The following is a 22,639-nucleotide window of genomic DNA, read 5'->3' on the forward strand; positions in this document are numbered from 1 at the left end:
TGACAGTAATCGTGCATGTAAAGCTTCTTTCCCATGCTCGGTCACTTTTCCAATTCTAACATCTTGTAGAATAGTCTTGTAAACTTCATCCTTCGCCTGACGCATATTTTCATGCAGTTCAGCATAATTGAAGTTTAACCATATATTGACGTTGCCAATGCTCCCTAGGCACTTCCTGGTATCTTCATGCGTGAGCATTTTGAACACAGGTTGCCCTTTCACTGGTGTCAGCTGCAGAAGATCTCCGAAAACAATGATGTGTTTGCCACCAAATAACACATCATACTCTGTTTTGAGAACTTCTTGCATTCTCAAATGCACAAAGGCAAGCATGACATTGGAAACCATGCTTACTTCGTCAATGATAAGAAGTTTCATTTTCCTCAAGATTCTTGAAACTTCACAACAAGCATCTCCAGATAGCTTGTGATATTGTAATTTGTTGTCATGCTCCACTGGCAGCATCAGTAAACGATGTAAAGTAATCCATTTAATGTTATGTGCTGCCAGTCCAGTTGGAGCGGTGACAACACAAGACAGCGATGACTCTGTCCTTTCCTGCAAATAACATGAAATTGCTTTAATAAGGAAACTTTTTCCAGTTCCCGCTTCTCCACTCACGTACAGTCGGACAGGCTTCAACGACGTACATGAGCACTCTTTCTTGTCATGACTTAATCCATGATCAATTTGCATGGTAACTTCGTCATATATTTTCCTCTGCTCAACGTTGAGTTGTCTTTCCAACTCTTCTAAGTTAACCGCATCCTCCTGAGCATGTGCCATGGCTCTTTCCACTTCATTCATAGCAGTGGCAGCTTCATTTTCGATAACAGGTCCTCCTAGTGGATCCTGACTCAATGAAGCAGAACTCTGACTGTCCTGAGAACTGTCTCTGGCAATCTCGGCTGCAATCGTTGCTTCCTGCTCAATTTCCACATTCAACATTTCTACATATTTGGGAAAAGCAGGACATTCTATGGTCTCCTTGGCAGCATTGAAAGAGTCTTCGTAACAGAGGAAATCTCCAAGCAGTTCCTCTTCTGCACACCAAGGCTTGAAAAGTTGCAAAAGTGCTAAATAGAAAAACTCCTTTTTTTCAGGAGATTCGCCACTCAATTTTCGATGGTTTACCAAGTGGCATTTTCTTTGCTTGACCAGACATCCCTCACTTCCTATTACAGCATACACTCCTTTCTCAGTATCTTCTTTGATGTTCCTCTTGAATATGTAATTTTGAAGAACCTCATACAGACAAACATTCTCGAGGTGACTGCTTCGATTTGGATAATATGTATCCAACATGTTGGTCTTCAAAATGTCGGTACTGTTTGGCTCCTTTTCCGCCAAATACTCAATTTCCCGCACAGGTTTCAGAACTCGATTACGCGTTGCAGCAAGACCAAGACTCGCCCAAACGATACTCCTGGACTTGGCATAGAGACTTGCTGAAGACAACCGATCAGAACATTCGTAAGCTCCGATTTCTCAATGCGACAACATCTTCAGACTGAAACTGTACAACTTCTTGCTGAGGCTCTTTTCATGGGAAATGTCCTCCCACATATCCTTCAATTCTGTCTTCTCTTTTTTGGTGATGTAAGATGTCACATACCGAGCCACAGCCATACAGTTATCAGCCACAAACTGTATATCCATGTTAGCATTCCACATGGACAAAATCACCGGGTTGTAGTCGTTGATGTACTTAGACTCTTCGTTCCTCTTCAAATTGTATGTGTTTTTAGGTGATTTCTTCATCACATTATGTCGCAGCGAAGACATCAAACTGTTTACTCTTCCTTTAGAAATCACCGGTCGTGGAAAGCCGAAACGACATTTGGTGTAGAACTTGTCCTTGTTTCGGAATTTACGACGACAGTACTTTCCACATCGATGGCTTTGGAAACGTAGAACTTTTTCTCTTAGGCTTTTCTTCTCCTTTGCGTTTGGAACAGCACACGTAGAATACTGTTGTATGAAACTCATCACTGAGTCTTCTGGATCCGTTCCAAATTTAGGTGCATCCTTGATCCACAGCAACATATGTATATGAGGAGCACCTCTTGCTTGGTACTCCTTTCTCCAGAAGAAATCCAACACCTCTCCAAGAGGTGGATTCTTCTTATTCATGATGAAAGACATCATAGCTTCAAATCTATGATTGAAGTACCTACATACATTGACTGGATCCAAAGAGCACAGTTCTCCGGGTGTCTTGAATTCGATGTTTTCGATGTTTCCATTTGCCTCTCGTAGAAATTCAAGTAAGTCTTCCCAGCCATACTCGGCACAGCTCAGAGTGAGGAACCATGTGGGAGTTCCTAAGTTCCTCAGCATACATTTTAAATCACCATGACAACGGTACCAGTACTCATTAGTACCACGCTGACACGCCATGAGATTAATCAGGTGAGAATCCAAAATACTGTCTTGGACATTGACTTTATCCATAAAGTCACTTGCCGAGATGTTTTGCATGTGTATACCACTTTTCAAGATGTGGTTCACTGCATATGACAGTCCAGACAGATCGCTTTCAAACAGGAGATGAAACAAATAGGGAATGCATTGTCGAAACCTAGCATCTCCTGCATACAATCGCAAAGTCCGGTATTCAGAAGCAGGAATTTGATGAGGTCGCTCATCATATCTTCCTCCCTGACCTGTTGGAAAAAGCTGTGGGAAACACCGAGCTTCCAAACTTTCCTCCCAAACACTAATGGGACTCCCTTTGGCTTGTTTCATTTGAAACAACTCAATAGCATTCCCCATGACTTCCTTGGAATGCAAAGGATGAACACTATAATGTTCATATATTTCTTCACTAGTAGAGGGTTCTACTTTCTCAATTTGACCAGCACACAAATCGCTATCCTCTTCCTCACTTACTTCCTCTTCTGCAACATATACATTCTTATAGTATTTATTATTTTTTTTCAAATACAATGTTGCCTTTTTAACTTTCCTAACATCCACTAAATCTTGCCATATTTTCTTATTCTTTGTCGGAACCCCATTAACTAAGATAACCAGAGGTTCCTCTTCCACTTTTTCTACTCCAATTGTGTTAATGTTTTTCTTCAAATCTAGAGGCAAATAAACAACTCTTCCCTTTAATCCTCTCTGTAAATCTGATGGAGGCAATTTCCCTGTCTTTGGCTCCATTCTTACAATAGCCTGAAAGGGATGGATACTTTGAATCAAAATAGATTCATAAGTATTTAAATCCTTCAATTCAGAAGGAATCTCAACCAATCCCAGATTATTATGAACTGCTCTAGCAGGCATCTGGTTTTGATTTAATTTGTTACAACAATAAGTACACACACGTTGATCCAATCCCAAATCAAAACAATTTTCTACCATCAAGTATGTTGTGAAATCCTTCCATTCACTATTATTTTCCCTTTCACTTTTTGCATATAAATCCACTAACTTAGTCTGATTCTTATAATAAGTGCGTCGACAACACACACAAGTGAAATTTGGCCTCTCACTTGATTTCACCTGAAACGTCGCAATTTCCCTCTGGAAATTATCTGTACTGGAAACCTGTACACTATCTTCCACATTACCCGCTTCTTCTTGGTCAATTTCAACATTCTCCTCTTTACTTCCAAAGTAACAAAACTCAATTTCTTCACATATATTCTTCACATCTATTTCAGAACCATGCAAAAGAGCAGCGCATAATTGTTTAAGCATAATTGCTGGACTCTTAGCATAATACAACATTCTAACTAATTTCCTCACTTTATTATGATGCACTGCTAGCATCCTGAAATGATGAAAAACACTCTGGCATACTCTCCTGGAAAGACAAGCCAGTAAATGACCATGCAAACCTGTCACTTCTCTCACTCTGCAAGGATCTAATTCTTGCAACAACTTCATTTTCTGCTTCAAACTTTTCTTATTAAATGACCGTACAAAATCACAAAGCAAATTGATGGAATACTGTCGCACACTGCAAATACTACTACACTTCCAGGTGTACACAGGACCCTTAGGACGTCTTCCTAAAACCTCATTACCTAACACCTCTTCTGCCTCTGTTGTCACAAGTTTTTCTTTTTCAACTGGACAACCATCTTTCACTTCATAAGCTCGACCACTGGTGTCAACTGCATGCACCAAATCATTATCCTGGAAATAACTCTCCTCATTAAAAAATGCCTCACAGCTTGAACTATGCATCCATTCTCCAGAAAAAACTTCACAAAAATTACTACGATTAACTATTCTCTTCCATCTACTATTTCTTTTGAAATCATAAATTGTCTTGTTTAGCTTCCTAATTCTATTGATTATCAAAATAAATAACTTACGTTTAATTTCAAATGCCTGATCAATAACTTTCTCAACTATTTTTTTTCTCTTATAAAAAACCACTTTCTGTTGACCTTTCTTAATATTTTTTAACAAATTGCCAATTATCCTGTTGCGGAAACGAATGTCCCTAAACTGTTGTTTCCTTCTACTATCATGCACAGAGTTATCTCTTGCTCTAGCAGTAACATTTTTCATTGGCCTTTCCTTTCCGTTTGAATTGCTTCTCTTTTTCTGGACTGAAACATTTTCTGTAGTAATATTTTTTTTACTACAGATATTTCTTATGAATGTTTTTGTACTCTTACCCGGTGCTTTCTTGGTGACTTGACAAATCTTTTTGTTAGAGGACTGCTGCTTTTTTTCATTGACCTGCTGTCTTTGACGTTTTGCAGCCTTTCTCAGTCTTTCTTTGGTTTGCATGGTGAAATCTTGAAATGATCTGCAGTTGAATCTGTGGTAAAATATATTAAAAAATGTTATTAACCACTATTACCCAACAGTAAATCAATAACAGTAATCAAAAACTTAAAACACTACTTGACATTTTTACATAGAAGATTTTTTAGTGCTTGGCAAATTTATAATACAGAAATAGCAGAAAAGAAATGGAATTTATATTCATTTTACCTGTGCTGTTTTATATGTGAATCTGATCTAATTTTATGAGCATATTTTAATATTTTATTGAAGACACTACACATAACCTGTTTTTGAAGGTGTCTTTATTTTTAAATTAAACGGTTTACATTTTTACTTTTTATTTATTATAAATTTTTAAAATAAATGTTTATAGTTCCATAGGCTCAAGCACGTCAGCTTCCCATCCTATGTCATACAATTCTGACAAATCTGCATCCTCATCACGTTCTTCTTCATCCTCAGGATTTAAATCATCCAAGGGATCAACATCCACTGATGTTTCAATTACGAGTTCAATGATGAGGTCGAAATCAACTGATTGCTGATTGTCGCTCATGTTGATGTTGTCTTTATCTTTAAAGAAAGATAACAACAATGAGATGTTGCAGAGTAAGAGACAAATCTCAGAGATTATAATAGTAAAATTGTTTAACAAGAGTAACATTTTGCAGCTATTATTTAGCCATGTCCAGCGATGCTGAGGAGGTGAAGCCTATGTCCAATTTTTCAGTGAACAGGACTCATCTCTTCTTAACCTTGGATAAGCCTCACCGACTCTGTGTCCCCTGCACATACTTAAATGTAAAGGGGCAGATTTATGTTAAGTGGCACATCCCCAGGGATGCACCAGTTAACGTGCACCGCTGCTCTGCCACCCATGGTGTGCCGCATTTACAATCAGATAGGACAAAGCTGCGTCAAAACCCTGCGCCTGCTTGAAGCAGGCATAGGTCTTGACGCAGCATTGTGGAGATGGGGCACCCCTGAGCCTTGCTGGAGCTGCATCGCACTTGCGATACAACTCCAGCAATGCGCCACCTTTACGGCACAGATGCGTCACGCATCTGTGCCGTTTTTGCCCCATGGTGCGCCGCATTGTAAATGCAGCACACCATGGGGGGCGGAACAGCGGCGCAGGATGACTGGCACATCCCTGGTGATGCGCCAGTCATCATAAATCTATCCCTAAGCTTCTTATCTTGTTAGAGATGAACTGCCATATGTATCATCAAACTATTTTGCATTTCCTAAATAGCGAATTTTAAGGAATAAATAGCGATTCTTTACCATTCCTAATTTGCGATGAGCAAATTGCTAATTGCAAATTACCCATTCATTTCCATGGGCCAGGAGGCCCATAGGAATGAAGGTGCAATTTGCGATTAGCAATTAGCTCATCGCAAATTAGGAATTTTTCCAAGGGTGCAGGGGTGTCTCAAGAACACCCTGCTGCACCCCTGAAAAAGAAATTTGGGGGCATATGGCGCACATACATGCCCTAAGGGCATGTATGGGCGTCATATGGCACCTTTTGTTTTTTGGAAAAAAAGCTTTTTGAAAAGAATTCGCAAATTACCACCAACTAGAAGTTGGTGGTAATTTGCAAATCCTTAATGGCATTTTTTGCATATTTTTTGTTTGATACATTGCATTTAAGGAATCGCAAAATTTGCAAATCCTTAAGTGCAATCGCAAAATAAGGAATAGCAAATTTTGCTATTCCTTATTTTGCATCAAACTTGTTTGATACATACCATTTGTCTAATTAGCATTCGCAAAGGCCGAAATTCGCAGAATTTTGGCCTTTGCGAATGCTAATTAGCTTGATACATATGGCCCCAAGTGAGGCCTGTCTTGCAACATGGTGCATCTTTTGCATCACTGCTGCATCGGTTTCATGTGGCACGTTTTTTTTACAGAATGACACATCTGCCTAAATGCATCAATTTGTAATTTTGTCGCCTCATAGCAAATCTTTTGCACCGCCGCTGCATCACAAAAGTGACGCACAGTGGCGCAAAAGAGGCATACACCTATCATAAATCTGTCCCTAGCATTTTAAATGATTAATTCAGGATGACGATAAGGTGTGGCCTATCCAGAGGTTTGTTTAAGGTGAGGCCTACTCAGGATTGCAGATCAAAGTTACGCTTGATGAAGAATACAGAGGAGATAATACATGTAAAGGCCTACCAATGAAGTAAGTGATGTCCACTTCATTGCGCCAGTCATCATAAATGTATCCCTAAGCTTCTTATCTTGTTAGAGATGAACCGCCATATGTATCATCAAACTATTTTGCATTTCCTAAATAGCGAATTTTAAGGAATAAATAGCGATTCTTTACCATTCCTAATTTGCGATGAGCAAATTGCTAATTGCAAATTACCCATTCATTTCCATGAGCCAGGAGGCCCATAGGAATGAAGGTGCAATTTGCGATTAGCAATTAGCTCATCGCAAATTAGGAATTTTTCCAAGGGTGCAGGGGTGTCTCAAGAACACCCTGCTGCACCCCTTGAAAAAGAAATTTGGGGGCATATGGCGCACATACATGCCCTAAGGGCATGTATGGGCGTCATATGGCACCTTTTGTTTTTTGGAAAAAAAGCTTTTTCTAAAGAATTTGCAAATTACCACCAACTAGAAGTTGGTGGTAATTTGCAAATCCTTAATAACATTTTTTGCATATTTTTTGTTTGATACATTGCATTTAAGGAATCGCAAAATTTGCAAATCCTTAAGTGCAATCGCAAAATAAGGAATAGCAAATTTTGCTATTCCTCATTTTGCATCAAACTTGTTTGATACATACCATTTGTCTAATTAGCATTCGCAAAGGCCGAAATTAGCAGAATTTCGGCCTTTGCGAATGCTAATTAGCTTGATACATATGGCCCCAAGTGAGGCCTGTCTTGCAACATGGTGCATCTTTTGCATCACTGCTGCATCGGTTTCATGTGGCACGGTTTTTTTACAGCATGACACATCTGCCTAAATGCATCAATTTGTAATTTTGTCGCCTCATAGCAAATGTTTTGCACCGCCGCTGCATCACAAAAGTGACGCACAGTGGCGCAAAAGAGGCATACACCTATCATAAATCTGTCCCTAGCATTTTAAATGATTAATTCAGGATGACGATAAGGTGTGGCCTATCCAGAGGTTTGTTTAAGGTGAGGCCTACTCAGGATTGCAGATCAAAGTTACGCTTGATGAAGAATACAGAGGAGATAATACATGTAAAGGCCTACCAATGAAGTAAGTGATGTCCACTTCATTGCGCCAGTCATCATAAATGTATCCCTAAGCTTCTTATCTTGTTAGAGATGAACCGCCATATGTATCATCAAACTATTTTGCATTTCCTAAATAGCGAATTTTAAGGAATAAATAGCTATTCTTTACCATTCCTAATTTGCAATGAGCAAATTGCTAATTGCAAATTACCCATTCATTTCCATGAGCCAGGAGGCCCATAGGAATGAAGGTGCAATTTGCGATTAGCAATTAGCTCATCGCAAATTAGGAATTTTTCCAAGGGTGCAGGGGTGTCTCAAGAACACCCTGCTGCACCCCTTGAAAAAGAAATTTGGGGGCATATGGCGCACATACATGCCCTAAGGGCATGTATGGGCGTCATATGGCACCTTTTGTTTTTTGGAAAAAAAGCTTTTTGTAAAGAATTTGCAAATTACCACCAACTAGAAGTTGGTGGTAATTTGCAAATCCTTAATAACATTTTTTGCATATTTTTTGTTTGATACATTGCATTTAAGGAATCGCAAAATTTGCAAATCCTTAAGTGCAATCGCAAAATAAGGAATAGCAAATTTTGCTATTCCTTATTTTGCATCAAACTTGTTTGATACATACCATTTGTCTAATTAGCATTCGCAAAGGCCGAAATTCGCAGAATTTCGGCCTTTGCGAATGCTAATTAGCTTGATACATATGGCCCCAAGTGAGGCCTGTCTTGCAAAATGGTGCATCTTTTGCATCACAGCTGCATCGGTTTCATGTGGCACGGTTTTTTTTCAGCATGACACATCTGCCTAAATGCATCAATTTGTAATTTTGTCGCCTCATAGCAAATCTTTTGCACCGCCGCTGCATCACAAAAGTGACGCACAGAGGCGCAAAAGAGGCATACACCTATCATAAATCTGTCCCTAGCATTTTAAATGATTAATTAAGGATGACGATAAGGTGTGGCCTATCCAGAGGTTTGTTTAAGGTGAGGCCTACTCAGGATTGCAGATCAAAGTTACGCTTGATGAAGAATACAGAGGAGATAATACATGTAAAGGCCTACCAATGAAGTAAGTGATGTCCACCTCATTGCGCCAGTCATCATAAATCTATCCCTAAGCTTCTTATCTTGTTAGAGATGAACCGCCATATGTATCATCAAACTATTTTGCATTTCCTAAATAGCAAATTTTAAGGAATAAATAGCGATTCTTTACCATTCCTAATTTGCAATGAGCAAATTGCTAATTGCAAATTACCCATTCATTTCCATGGGCCAGGAGGCCCATAGCAATGAAGGTGCAATTTGCAATTAGCAATTAGCTCATCGCAAATTAAGAATTTTTCCAAGGGTGCAGGGGTGTCTCAAGAACACCCTGCTGCACCCCTTGAAAAAGAAATTTGGGGGCATATGGCGCACATAAATTTTAAAAACATTCCTTTACCTCAAAAACGATTTTCAAGTCATAATTTGAAAACACTGCCCATGGGGAAATGACTTAAAATGTCCTTAAGACACATGAAAGTGTTTTTTTAAAGCCTTTGCAACTTTTTTGGGTCACTTTTAACATGGCTATGTAACTCAAACAGTCAAAATCTAAATTTACCATGCACAGGTGGGAGCATATTTACAAGGAATTTGCTCCACGGGGAAAGGTCTTTTAATTTATTATGGGAAAAATAACATCAGAGACACTGAAATGCCTTATAAAGAAGCATACACCATTATGTCCTTGTCATAAATTTTAAAACCATTCCTTTTCCCCAAAAACGATTTTCAAGTCATAATTTGAAAACACTCCACATGGGGAAATGACTTAAAATGTCCTTAAGACACATGAAAGCGTTTTTTGATTGCCTTTGCAGCATGTTTGGGTCACTTTTAACATGGCTATGTAACGCAAACATTCAAAATCTAAATTTGCCATGCACAGGTGGGAGCATATTTACAAGCAATTTGCTCCACAGGGAAAGGTCTTACATTAAAATGGGAAAAATAACATCAGAGACACTCAATTGCCTTATAAAGAAGCATACACCATTATGTCCTTGTCATAAATTTTAAAACCATTCCTTTTCCTCAAAAACGATTTTCAAGTCATAATTTGAAAACACTCCACAGCTCCTATGCACAAAAAAACCCTGTCAGTACTAATACTTCACATTTTCTCCAATTACAATTTCTCAAAGAAACAAAATCTATTTGTAAAACACTTGAGACAAAGCAACATTTGAAAAACACAACTTTCTTCATAATTTTCTCCTTAAAGCACACTATTCTCTATCTAAATTAAAGAAATCTTTTCTCACCTTAGCAAATACTTTATGAGTTTCAAAACAGTCTCAGAAACACACCAATTTGTCTTCAGCAGAGCAAAAGGTATGCACTCCAGAGTCTGCAGCTATCAAAAGCACAGAAATGCTGTAATTCTTCACACATATCTCTCATGTCACCCAATCAAAACTCTTCCCTCACTTTTTTCAAATCAAAACCTTTCCCCCCTCTGCCCTCTCTGCTTTTTTTGCATAGCAACCACCTCTTGGAAGACCTCTGGTGTTTGCAAGTTCACACAACAATGTTTCAATTGAACTCTGAACTCTCAGTGCACCTGCATATCCAGTGCATTCTTTCATTTAATGATTTTTTTCTTGACCACTCAAAATACATCTTTCAAAGAACTCATCCATGCACCCTAACTTTCTGTTTTCAGCAATCAAAATCCACCAATCACTGTTACTGCTTCATTAACACAGAAACTCCACAGTTTTTTTCATTTTAAACTCTTATTTTTTCAACTCCCATTTCATTGCCACACTTCATCTGACTGCAGGAGAACCTTCTCTCACCATGTTTTCTGTCTGGATTGTTGGACATAGTTACATCTATTGGGCTCAGAGGTATGCTGAGAACAGAAATTTACCTAACCTCAATTTACAAGATGTGGAAATTAAGTGGTTTGGCCACAGAGGATTAAAATGTCACCAATTGATACCATTGGTGAAAACCTTTATGCATTTGCCAAAACCTGACCTGTTAATTGTGCACTGTGGAGGTAATGATTTGGGCACTTTGACTGGGGTAGGTCTGGAAATGCTTTTAAAGGACACCTTTGAGCAATTAATGGCACTTTTTCCTCAGACTGCCTTGGTATATTCAAATATATGCCAAAGACAGAAATGGAGGTGGTCAAACCAATTTTGTCCACAAATTGAGAAGTCGAGGAAGCATGTAAACAAATCTGTTTCAGCTTACATGAGAGACCATGGAATGGGCTCCGTGTACAACAATAACTTGCGTTACTACATGCAAGATATCTACAGAGGAGATGGAGTTCATTTCTCAGATGAGGGCAACAGAATTTTCATTCTGAATTTAAGACTGTGCATTGGTACCTACTTATAAGTACCTAAATGTACCATAAACCCAAAAGCTCTTCTCAGAGCTACCCTACATCTGATCACTCACAATTATTATTTTACTCTAACTTTTTTCACTAATTTTCAACAAAGTACGCTCCCCGGGCGCTACCCGGTACGCGAACCGGAAGCTAACCTCGCGAAATTTTTTTTAAAATGTTTTTTTTCGCACATATAAGCCTCCTCAGCCACCCTCAGAAAACCTAGGGGGTCAAGATAAGTCTACCGTGCCCCCTTCTACCCATTCTGAACATTATTTGCCCTCCATCTTGTATCTTAAGTCGACCGAAACACAAAATGGTGGACTCCCGTAACGCTTAAGGTTCGCGTACCGGGGCGCTCGCCAGTTCGCGTACCGGGGCGCTCCCCGGGAAGCGCACCATCAAAAAAGGTGGGAAAGTAATTTACAGAAAAACGACTGGAGACACTCTCACCAAATATAGATTAGCTCATACTACATACCAATCCCTATCATTTTCACAAATTTGATTGAAATTCCATTTAGCCATTTAGCCTGTAGACCTCTCTAAATACCGTGAGGTAAATTACTTCTCAAAACACATCTGAAGTGTTGGAATTGACAACCAATGAAAATGTTACTTTCATTTTCTACTTTTATTACCTGACATTTGATTGGTTATATACCTGAATATATATAAAGGAAGAGAAGGAAACACAGCCATTTTGACTACTACTTCTTGTTGTACATTTCAATTGGATTTTCACTAATCACTTCAACTTTTTTGTAAAGGTAAGTTGTTATTTTTAAAACTGAAGTATATTGTGCACCAAAAGTTAATATGGTAAACTTTTTCTGATAGTTATATACTATCCCTCTGTAGTAGTTATAGATTTAGATAGACTTCTCTGTTATAGTTATGGATGGAGTTAGGTTTCTCTTGTATAATTATGAAATTACTTACGTTAAATCACATACACTTTTTTATATTCCTACTTCCACTCTGATACTATACACTGCCCAAAGATAAATTCACTGATAAAAACTGCCTATCTAAAATTAATCCCAACAGTGCCCTATCTCTACTAATATATCTTTTTTTATCCAAATTTCAGGCAACATGGAAGGCGAACAGAAAGTTTCATTTCAAATTGTCCTGCAAGAGAGCAGCCAAGAATTAATTGATCCAAATTATATAGAATTTATGGATGAAACTTGGGACCAAGAACTACTGCAATGTGTGCAAGCAGTGGATGACCTCCTTCAAAATGAGGACATTTTACACCCTCAGAGATTACAAACTATGTTCAATGAAAATGACGACATTTCAGACAGTGAAATGTTAGAAATGTTATTAAAGTTTGAAACACAATCACAATAATAAATAATTGCTTAAAAAATAAAGAAATTAAAAAATAATCAACAAAACCAACAATCAATTTACATACAGTATTTGAAAAGTCTATCATTCTTTTTTCCTTATAGTACGCTCCCCAGTACGCTTCCCGGTTCGCGAACCGGGCGCTCCCCACGCAAAAAACAAAAAAATATATATTTTTTTTTTGCCCTGCGGGGCCCTTTTAAAGCCTCCACATCAAACCTAGGGGGTCAGGGAGGATCTACTATGCCCCCTTATGGTCATTTCCCCCTTTGTTTTGGCCTCCTCTTGTCTCTCAATCCTACCGAGAGACAAGATGGCGGCCGCTCCGGACTGTTTAGAATGTTGACAGACACCGGAGAGCCAATCAGCTTCGCTTCGCGAAGTTCCGTTACGCGTAAAGTACGCGAACCGGAGCGCTGCCCAGAGCGCGCTTACAGATATATATCTTTTTTTGAACGTTAATTTCTCAAAATCCACTGGAGCACATATATTGAGACCTAGCAAAGGCACATCGGGCTAACAGTCCCTACAATTTTGCCAAGTTTCGTGCAAATCCATTCAGCCGTTCGGGCTAAAAGTGAGGCCAACCGCCCTATGGAAATTAACATTGGAAAAACACGTTTTGGGACCCCCCTTTTTTCTCGGCCCCCTCTTGACGAACCCCCCCCAAATTTTCAGGGGCTGCTCAGAAACAAAATGTTCAATTTTCCTGAAAATTTCAGACAATTCCGTCCACAAACGCCAAAGTTATTAGACATAGAATTTTCAAAAATCCCATAGGGAAAAAATCCTAACTATATATACCTACTGGCGACCTAGGGCGGTTGGCCTCACTTTTAGCTTGAACGGCTGAATGGATTTCCACGAAACTTGGCAAAATTGTAGATATTGTTTGCCCGATGTGCCTTTGCTAGGTCTCAAGATATGTGGTCCTGTGAATTCTGAGTAAATTAGGTTTAAAAAAAGATATATATCTAGAGCCGCGCCCGTTACGCGTACCGGGGAGCGCTTCGGGCGCGCCACGCGACTTGCGCACGGCAAGCTGATTGGTTCTCGGGTGTCTGTAAACATTCGAAACAGTCCGCAGCGGCCGCCATCTTGTGTCTCGGTAGGATTGAGACACAAGAGGTGGCAAAAAACAAAGGGGGGAAATGAGCAAAAGGGGGCAGGGTACACCCCCCTGACCCCCTAGTTTTGATGTGGGGGCCATAAAAGGCTCCCGCGGGTAAAAAAAAAAATAAAAAAAAAAAATTGATTTTCGCGGGGGGGGAGCGCCCGGTACGCGCACCGGGGAGCTTACGGGGGAGCGTACCAGGAGATAAAAAATGACAGACTTTTTTGAAAAAAAAAAAAGCATTTTTTAATAAATTGGAGGTAGTTCTGAAAAGAACTTTTTTTTTGATTTTGTTGTTTTATATATTGTTTTTTTGTTTTTGTTGTTTTATATTTTTTTAGACTTTTATAAACAATTTTATATTTTTTTTGGATTTTTGTCAAGGGAAAAACAAAAACAGGAATTCCAAAACTGCTCAACAGGAGCAAAAAAATTTGAAAATTTAGGGACTGGCAGAGCAGCGGTGTTGCTGTTTCTTTAGGGCAATGAGTTCAACACTCTGCTCCCCATAGCAGAGCAGTTCGTCACACTCCGTGCACAGAAATTTGATGCCTGCAAACACCGGCTGAATGTTAGGGACCATTCTTCCACGGGGTGGTCCCGAAGGTGTTGCTCCACCAGTGGAGGTGCTGCCGCCATCTGTGGGTACATTCCGTGCCAGCTCTCTGACACTCTCCCTGGCAAAGTTGTTAAGGTGTCTTCTTTTCACATGCCTGATTAAATTAGCATTTCCAAAACTATATTTTTTCAGAGGATTGCCTCTGGATAAACTACTCCCACATATTTTGCAGGTTACTTTGGGAGCGTTGACTTTTTTTTGTCCTTCAGGGATGTCATAAAATTTCCAGATGAAATGGGTTTTTTTCTTCTGCTGAGGAGGGTCCTCATCTAAAAATCCCTCTGAATCACTGCTGGATGACTCTCTTGCAGCCATTGCTGTAGATCAGAAAAGTAGGAGATAAACACAGTACACAGAACAGCTCTTGCTCTCTCCAAGTACAAAGCAATAGTGAGAGAAATGGGTGGGTTTCACACAATTTGGAAAAAAAAAAGTTCTGAACCAATGAAAAGTGTTATTTTAAAGTCACATGGTTTGACGCGCTTACGCTACGCGCCCCGGGGCGCGTCCCGGGGCGTGTATCGTAAGCGCATCGGGTCGCTTACGTTGCGCGATCGTATGCGCTTCCGGGTGCGCTTACGCGGTGCGTCATAAGACGCATCTCGCGGCTACGCGATACGTGTCTTATGACGCAAGGCGTGGCGGCTACGCGATACGTCACGATGTTGTTTTCGTTCGCCGCAATAGCGCTATCGGGACGCTCATCAGTACGCGCCCCGGGGCGCGCCGCAAGATTGCGCTTACCCGTGCGTTCACCTGTCCGCGCCCCGGGAGCGCACCAAAAAGAATAAAAAAAAAAAAATGACAGAATTATAAAACATTAAATTCGATTTAAAATGTATTATTTTTATAAAGATTTGCTATTAAAAAACCTATGAAATTCACTGAAAAAACCATAGGTTATAGACCATATATAGTTAGGAATTAGCATTTACAAAACCTTGAAAATTCATATATTCATATATATATCACCACTTCCACAGCAGCGACGAGGGAATCCAATCTCCCACCACAGCAACGCAGACACGGACCAAAGTTTCTGTGCAAGATTATTTATTTAGTTGCAAACCGCCATAACGTTTCGCCTCCTCAGAGGTTTGTTCACATGACAATGTGACTCTGGTAAATTGCAGTTTTTAAAGTGACAGTGCTAAATTTAAAAGTGCATCATGTGACATGGTCATCCATAGACATAGAAGATTAATCCAAACGTTACATAGAGATCAGGGAGGGTAGAAATATTGAAATCGATTGGGTAGATAAATGTAAAATTCATAAATATATAAATAACAGTAAAATACACATTATTCATATTTGTCTTATCGGACAGATAATATAATGCCACATTGGATTATTACTTGTACATATGACATAATACACGCATAAATGCTAAGTCCGAAAGGTGTGTGCAAAATCATGAGTTTGTGCAAAATTCTGCCAGAGCCTACTAACATATATTTAATGTGTTGGGCCATTTTGAATTTGATTCTCTCATTGAACCCATCGTAGTTTCAATATATAAATCATCCAAGCATTTCACATTATACTGCGGATATCTGAATGACCATAACCCAGGAGAGCAATCAATTTCATAACCATTCATTAATTAATGCCTTTGATTTATCATTCTTAATCACAAATGGCATTTCGGGATAAATCCCTATTGTACATCTATTTACATACCATCATTTCATTTTTTTACATTTTGGTTATTTGTTTTGTTAAATTGCCTCTTAGGGACACGTTCTATTACTGGTAGCCCTTTAGTTGATCCGCTATATCAATCCTATAGCTGTCCCTTTATTTCCTTTATATCTCAATGGTGATACATGATTAATAGTGTTTACCGTGCAAAACAGTGTCAAAAAAACTTTAAAATAGTGTGTATAACAACTGAATCCCATTCTCCATCCGTTACATTTAGGTCAATAGACTGTATCCATATTGATGCTAATTTATTGTGCAGAGAACCCATATTTTTCTAATCTAGTGATGTCTAGACTAGGGACCTGACACATCACTTAATTTGATAAATTATCGTCATATTGTATCAAAGATCAACTTCGTAATACAAGTTTTGTCAAAATTAATTTTGACAAGACTTGTTCTGAAAGAAATTTATATATTGGTACACTTAATTACTATGATAGCATCTAAACATCATAATGCATCCGCATTAGTTGACCTGCTTGGTAGTAATATTGTGTTGTATTGCGGTTTGAGCAATTGCAGTAGAAAGAATTATCTGCTTCATTTTAATCTCATTGGCATTGGTCAGATTACAGTTACACTGATACTTTAAGAAAGACACGTGTACAGATCCTCTGCGACATTAAGGCCTTTGGGGGTCTTGGAATCTAGTAATAAGATATATCTAGTTTCGAGTTTTCGCAGCCGCGACTCTCGATTTCCACCCCTCCTGCTCGCATTTACGGCATCGATAAGAAAATATTTTAAGTCTGCATTGTTGCTGTTATGCTTATCTTTAAAGTGTCTCGCGACAGGGTAGGTATTACTTGGTTCGCGATGGCACGTAAGTGCTGTAATATACGCTTATGTGCAGCTAATTTTGTGCTGCCCACATATTTCATCCCGCATGGGCAGGTTAAGACATATACTACATATTCAGACGTGCATGTCAGTACTTTATCAATAAGATGTTCTCTGTTACTGAATGCATCTACATATGTTTTGGTGTTTATACCATGAACGCAAGATTTGCATGTTTTGCATCTGTAGAAGCCTTTGTTAGTCTGTAACCAATTGTTTTTTTCCATTACTTCAGGATTGGTATTAACCAGACCATCCCTCATAGAGGGTGCTCTACTGTATGTCAATGATGCTCTACGTGGCAACGTCAGGCCTATGATAGGATCATTGAGTACTAGTGGCCAGTTACGATTAATAATTTTGTATATTTCTGAGTGTTGTTTATTGTAACTGGTAATGATCCTAAAAGGACCTGTTCTATTTTGGCCAGCATATTGCTTTGAGTTGGATTGCTAGTACTAGTGCCTTCATTTACTTCTCGCTGGTATATATTCAGAAATTGTTGTCTGTTACTAACATAGATTTGGCAATTGCGGCGTCAATAGTTTTCGCAGAATATCCACGTTCAATAAACCTGCATTTACTGTCTTGCTGTGCTTGTTCGAGGTCTTCACCATTGCTACATATTCTCCTCAATCTCAGCATCTCCCCGTAGGGGATGCTAGAAATTAAGTGAGCTGGATGAGCACTTGTGGCATGGAGTATACTGTTGCCAGCCGTGACTTTCCGGTGAAGCCTAGTTTCCAATTTGCCATTTCTAACATAGATCTCTGTGTCTAGGAACGGGACTGATAGCTGACTCATGTGTGCAGTGAAATTTAAGTTTAACATGTTGTTGTTAATATCATTAACAAACATCTCAGCAGATTCTCTGGTTCCGTTCCATATAATAAAGAGATCATCTATGTAACGTAACCATTTTACGATGTTATTCTCCCAAGATGTCTTGTATTTGGCCTTGAGGACTAATTCTTCCCAGTTGCCCATGTGCAAACAGGCAAGGCTTGGTGAAAAACTGGCCCCCATGGGTACCCCTTGTACTTGGCGATATATCAGGTTGTTGTACATAAAATAATTGTTGGTCAAACAGAAATCAAGCATTTGGATAATCACCTCGTTATGTTCTTTATGTTGATCAGTTCTTTGCGCAAGGTAATACTTGACTGCATGAATCCCATCTGGATGTCTAATGCTGGTATATAATGCAGCTACATCTAATGTAAGCATCCAATAGTTGTCATCCCATACAGTTTGTTCAATCTTCGAAAGAAAGTCTCCAGTGTCTTGTAAATAGGAATCTAACGCTTTAACATAGGGCTGCAAAAAATAGTCTATGTATACCGATGTTTTTTCCAACATACTACCAAGGGCTGATATAATTGTCCTTCCCGGGGGTGCTTCCTTATTTTTGTACACTTTGGGAATAAAGTATATTGTGGGTATGATGGGATTCTCATTCAACAAATACTTATATTCATTTTCCATTAGAATTTTGAGATTACGCCATTTCATTAGCTTCGTTTGGTACTGTTTATGTGCTAACTTCATCATTGTGGCAGACGATCGTTCATAACATTGTTTGTCATTTAATTGAAGATATGCCTCCTTATTATATTCAGAACGTTTAAGCAGTACTATGTTCCCTCCTTTATCACTGGCTCTGATGATAATGTCCTTGTTTTGACTTAATTTGAGCATGAGGGATTCGTATTGTTGTGTTTGTTTATTGTATCGTCTTTTCTGATTTTGAACTTTCCTGCATAATTGTTTGATTTGATATGTCACATTTTCGTGGAACACATCAATTGTGTCCCTGGGCATAGTCGGATTAAATGTAGAAACTGGTTTGAAGGGAGTAACTGTTGGAGATAGCATATTGATTGTCTGTCTTGCTCTTCTTTCTTCCAGATCATCTGAAGTCGAATATCCCACACCTTCAGTTTTTCATAATTCAAATAGATCATTCATTTGTCTCGTTTCACTTACTTCTACCATAGATTCAGTATCTTGTGACTGCGTGGTCTTTTGCGTAGTTCTTCTCCGGTTTAGAGTAAAGTATTTGCGTAATTTAAGCTTGCGCACCGCTTTGTAAATGTCAAGTCTAGTTGTGGCATAATCAAAGTTTCTGAGGGGTGCATATGAAAGACCTAGTTTTAAAATCCTTTCTTCATTGTTTGTTAGCACTATATCAGTTAGGTTAATGATAGTTTGATTGTTTTGGGTACTTATTGTTGATTGCCGGGTACCCATTTGCCCTTTCCTCTCTTGTTCTGATATTGCCCTCCTTTTCCACATCCTGAGCCTTTGCCTCCTCTTGTAGTTCCTGAGTTTGCACTGTAATCAGTAGCCAGTAGGTAGTTATAGTTACAACCTAGTTTCCATAGGAATTTATTTTTTTGCTTTGCTAATAACTTTGGCGTCGTTTGACGAATCTTGGCGAAATTCTCCACAAAAAAAATCTATCCAGGTCAGCTCCTATCCTGAAAGTTTGGGGGTGATTTGTAAAGCGGGGGCTGAGAAAAAAGTGGGGTCCCAAAATGCGTTTTCCCAATGTTAATTTCCATAGGACATTTTGCGATGAGCTACAGCCCGAACTGCTGAACGGAATTACCTCGCTGTACCCTGCAATAAATATTGATTGCAAAGACTCACATGTCGTGTGGCTCCCTCCATAGCAGGGAACTTCTTTGGTGTAACTTGTGCGGCTCAGCCTGGGCCGCGGAGAGAGCCCTGCTGCTGTTTTCGGCATCATGCAGTGACGCCAATCGGTTGTTGTAGGAATCACTGTGCAAGCGAGGACCCAAACCCTGCATCGCAACCCACTGGGGCTTTTCTATACAATTGACATTCAAGTAGTGACATGGCAGCTCACTTGAGTAAAACAATGAACTACAACGTCCAGAAGGCCTAGTGAGGCCACGCCCATTATGGCGGGATGTTTGGCTTCCCCATTGCACATTACTGGGATGACATCCTCCAATCCTTCCAACAGAAGTGCTCAGAACAGGGGATCACCTGAGGGTACTCGCATCTGACCTCCATGCGTTTGTGCAGATCACTAAGGACTGCGCTCGTGCCCACTGCTCCCCCTACCAGTGTACTTCTCCCCCTCTTCCCCCCACCCCAACTGGATAACGCGGGCTAAGACCCACACCCCTGTGTCCCCTGCCATGCTGCGCATCATACAACACGCCCTAACCGCACACCGCCCACTCCGAGCTTCCTACATAATGTGCTCTGCTGTCGGCAATGAAACGTTAGTGTTCCGCCTACACATATGCACGCTAGCTCCTCACTTTGTGACCCAGACAGAGCCGCCTCACGGGCTATGCTCTACGGGCGGCCCCTGGGTCCTCCTGTGACAGCCTCCCCCCCCCGAACGGTTGCGTCGACTCCATGATGGCCCTGATCCCTGAACATCAGACCTATACCCACACGAATGCTGCAATCCTACCCTTATTTTCCCCAACCATGCATACACACCCAACCAAGAGTCGTTTCCCCTTTGTATATAACCCCCCCCAGTTGAGGTTTAGATGCTTATTGATGCAATGGTTCGGCTCCCTGACCAGGTCTTCCTGCTTTAGTTAGTAAAGACGTTGTACGAACTACACGACCACCCTTAAACACCATACCCTGTTCCACACGCCTGGCCCCCCTCCCCTTAGTCCAGGATTGACAATACACGATAACACCATAACACGGACAAGGGGACTGGCCGCCACACACGCTTACTGCCCGGAGATGGGTAGGTGGATCTGGATAGTATTTCACACCACCAGCTAGCTTGCTCAAACCACTGCTACTGGGTAAAGCTGCATTCATGAGACCGCTGAATGCGATGGACATGGCTGGGATGGTCCCCGCCAAACGCTGCCGTCCTCACAAAATTCACCCACAAGGTATAATTAGCTATGCAATTCTTTATCCTTAACAAATCTGAGATATTGTATCGCACAACATTTCCGCGTTGATGCCCCGCACCCCCATGGGGAAGATACCCATAGACATATTCACTGGTCATCTACGCTCATGGGTACGGGCTGTTATCCGGCTACTGACCGTGACGCCCCCACTATTGCTCTACAAAAAAACAAAAACCTCACAGACCTATTTGCCCGATGCGATATGTGGTTTGCTAAATCTTGAATGCTACACACGATGCGCATTACGCCGCCGGACCTCCGGGTTGTCGGCCAGACGGCTGTGTTCACCTGATACTGTTATGTATGGTTATTGATTTACGCGGCTGGCCGTGCGGGGTTGTAAGCTGTAAGCTGTGTCAAATGCATTTAGTACAATAAAGGTCTTTAAAAATAAATAAATAAATAAATAAATAATTATTTTTTTTAAATGGCGGGATATTTGGCTGAAATAGCTGTACTGATGCCGTGTCATTTACTTTTCCAGGTGCCTTTGAAGAAGTGCAACTTCGCACGAAACGCGTCAGGTGAAACTGGACAATACCTATGTGATTCAAGGCTGTTCCCTCGCTGTACCCTGCAATAAATATTGATAGCAAAGACTCACTTGTCGTGTGGCTCCCTCCATAGCCGTCAATTTCTTTGGTGGAATTTGTGCGGCTCAGCCTGGGCTGCGGACAGAGCCCCACTGCTGTTTTCGGCATCCTGCAGCGACGCCAACCGACGCCACTGCTGATGGGACAAGTGCCGGTTGTTGTAGGAATCACTGTGCAAGCGAGGACCCAAGCCCTGCATCGCAACCCACTGGGGCTTTTCTAAACAGTGTAGAAAAGTGTAGATCGAAGGCGGTAGTCAGCACAGATATTGAGGAATGCTTTTAGTCACTTCCTCTTGACAAAATTTGAGGACATAGAGTACAATTCTATCTGCAATAAATACATCATGTCTCAATTTAAATTGTGAGCTCTGCTGACCACATTGTATGTGTATGGAACAAAAGATGAAACATTTATTGAATACACTGTCGAAATATGTAGGTTTCAGGGATGTTATAGTTAGTTGCCTACTGGCCTCTGAAATTAATGAATGAAGACTGAATTTGAATTGGCAGCGGTGAGGAAGGGCCCACAGCCACGTGGCGTTGACTTGAGCTGCATAGACTTAGTGGTAGGTTTGGCACTCAGCGTGTGCGCAGCCAGCGATGATGCAATGTTTCTTGCCTACTGGACTGCGTCATCTGCAATCGCGACTCGATCTGAATTGTGAGCCCTGCTGTCCGCAGTGTAGACTGCCATTCAGTGAATTTGGTTATTGTAGTAAAGTTATAACTGATATAAAACAAGTTCTTGAAGCAAGGATACTAAAAGGATATTGTGTAGTTTTGAGGGACGTTATACTTAGTTGCCTACTGCACTCTGTACTTAATGAATGAAGATTCAATTTTAATTGTGAGCCCTGATTACCGCAGTTTAGGCAGGAGGATTTGGTCAGCAAGGGCCCACAGCCACATGGCGTTGAGTTGAGCTGCACAGTTATTGGCAATTCAGCGTGTGTGCAGCCAGCGATGATAAGTGGTGCACTGAGTTAGTGGCACCTGAAGCAACCAGCGTGTGCGCACCCTGCGATGATGCATGGTCCAAGCGGGCCGCACTGGGAGCAATGTCTTTTG

The 22,639-nt window shown here is 40.4% G+C and overlaps 1 long non-coding RNA gene across 2 annotated transcripts in view; it reads left to right on the top strand.

The window, feature by feature from the left end:
- Positions 1-21,901, top strand: part of LOC144767229 (uncharacterized) — a 353,258-nt gene extending 331,357 nt beyond the window's left edge. For both annotated transcript variants that reach the window (XR_013598106.1, XR_013598107.1), the window contains one exon: positions 21,458-21,901. This is a non-coding gene — a long non-coding RNA (uncharacterized LOC144767229). The remainder of the gene's footprint in view (positions 1-21,457) is intronic.
- The last annotated feature ends 738 nt before the right edge of the window (positions 21,902-22,639 follow it).

The sequence above is a fragment of the Lissotriton helveticus genome, chromosome 7 (assembly GCF_964261635.1).
Source record: "Lissotriton helveticus chromosome 7, aLisHel1.1, whole genome shotgun sequence".
Taxonomy (NCBI): Eukaryota; Metazoa; Chordata; class Amphibia; order Caudata; family Salamandridae; genus Lissotriton; species Lissotriton helveticus.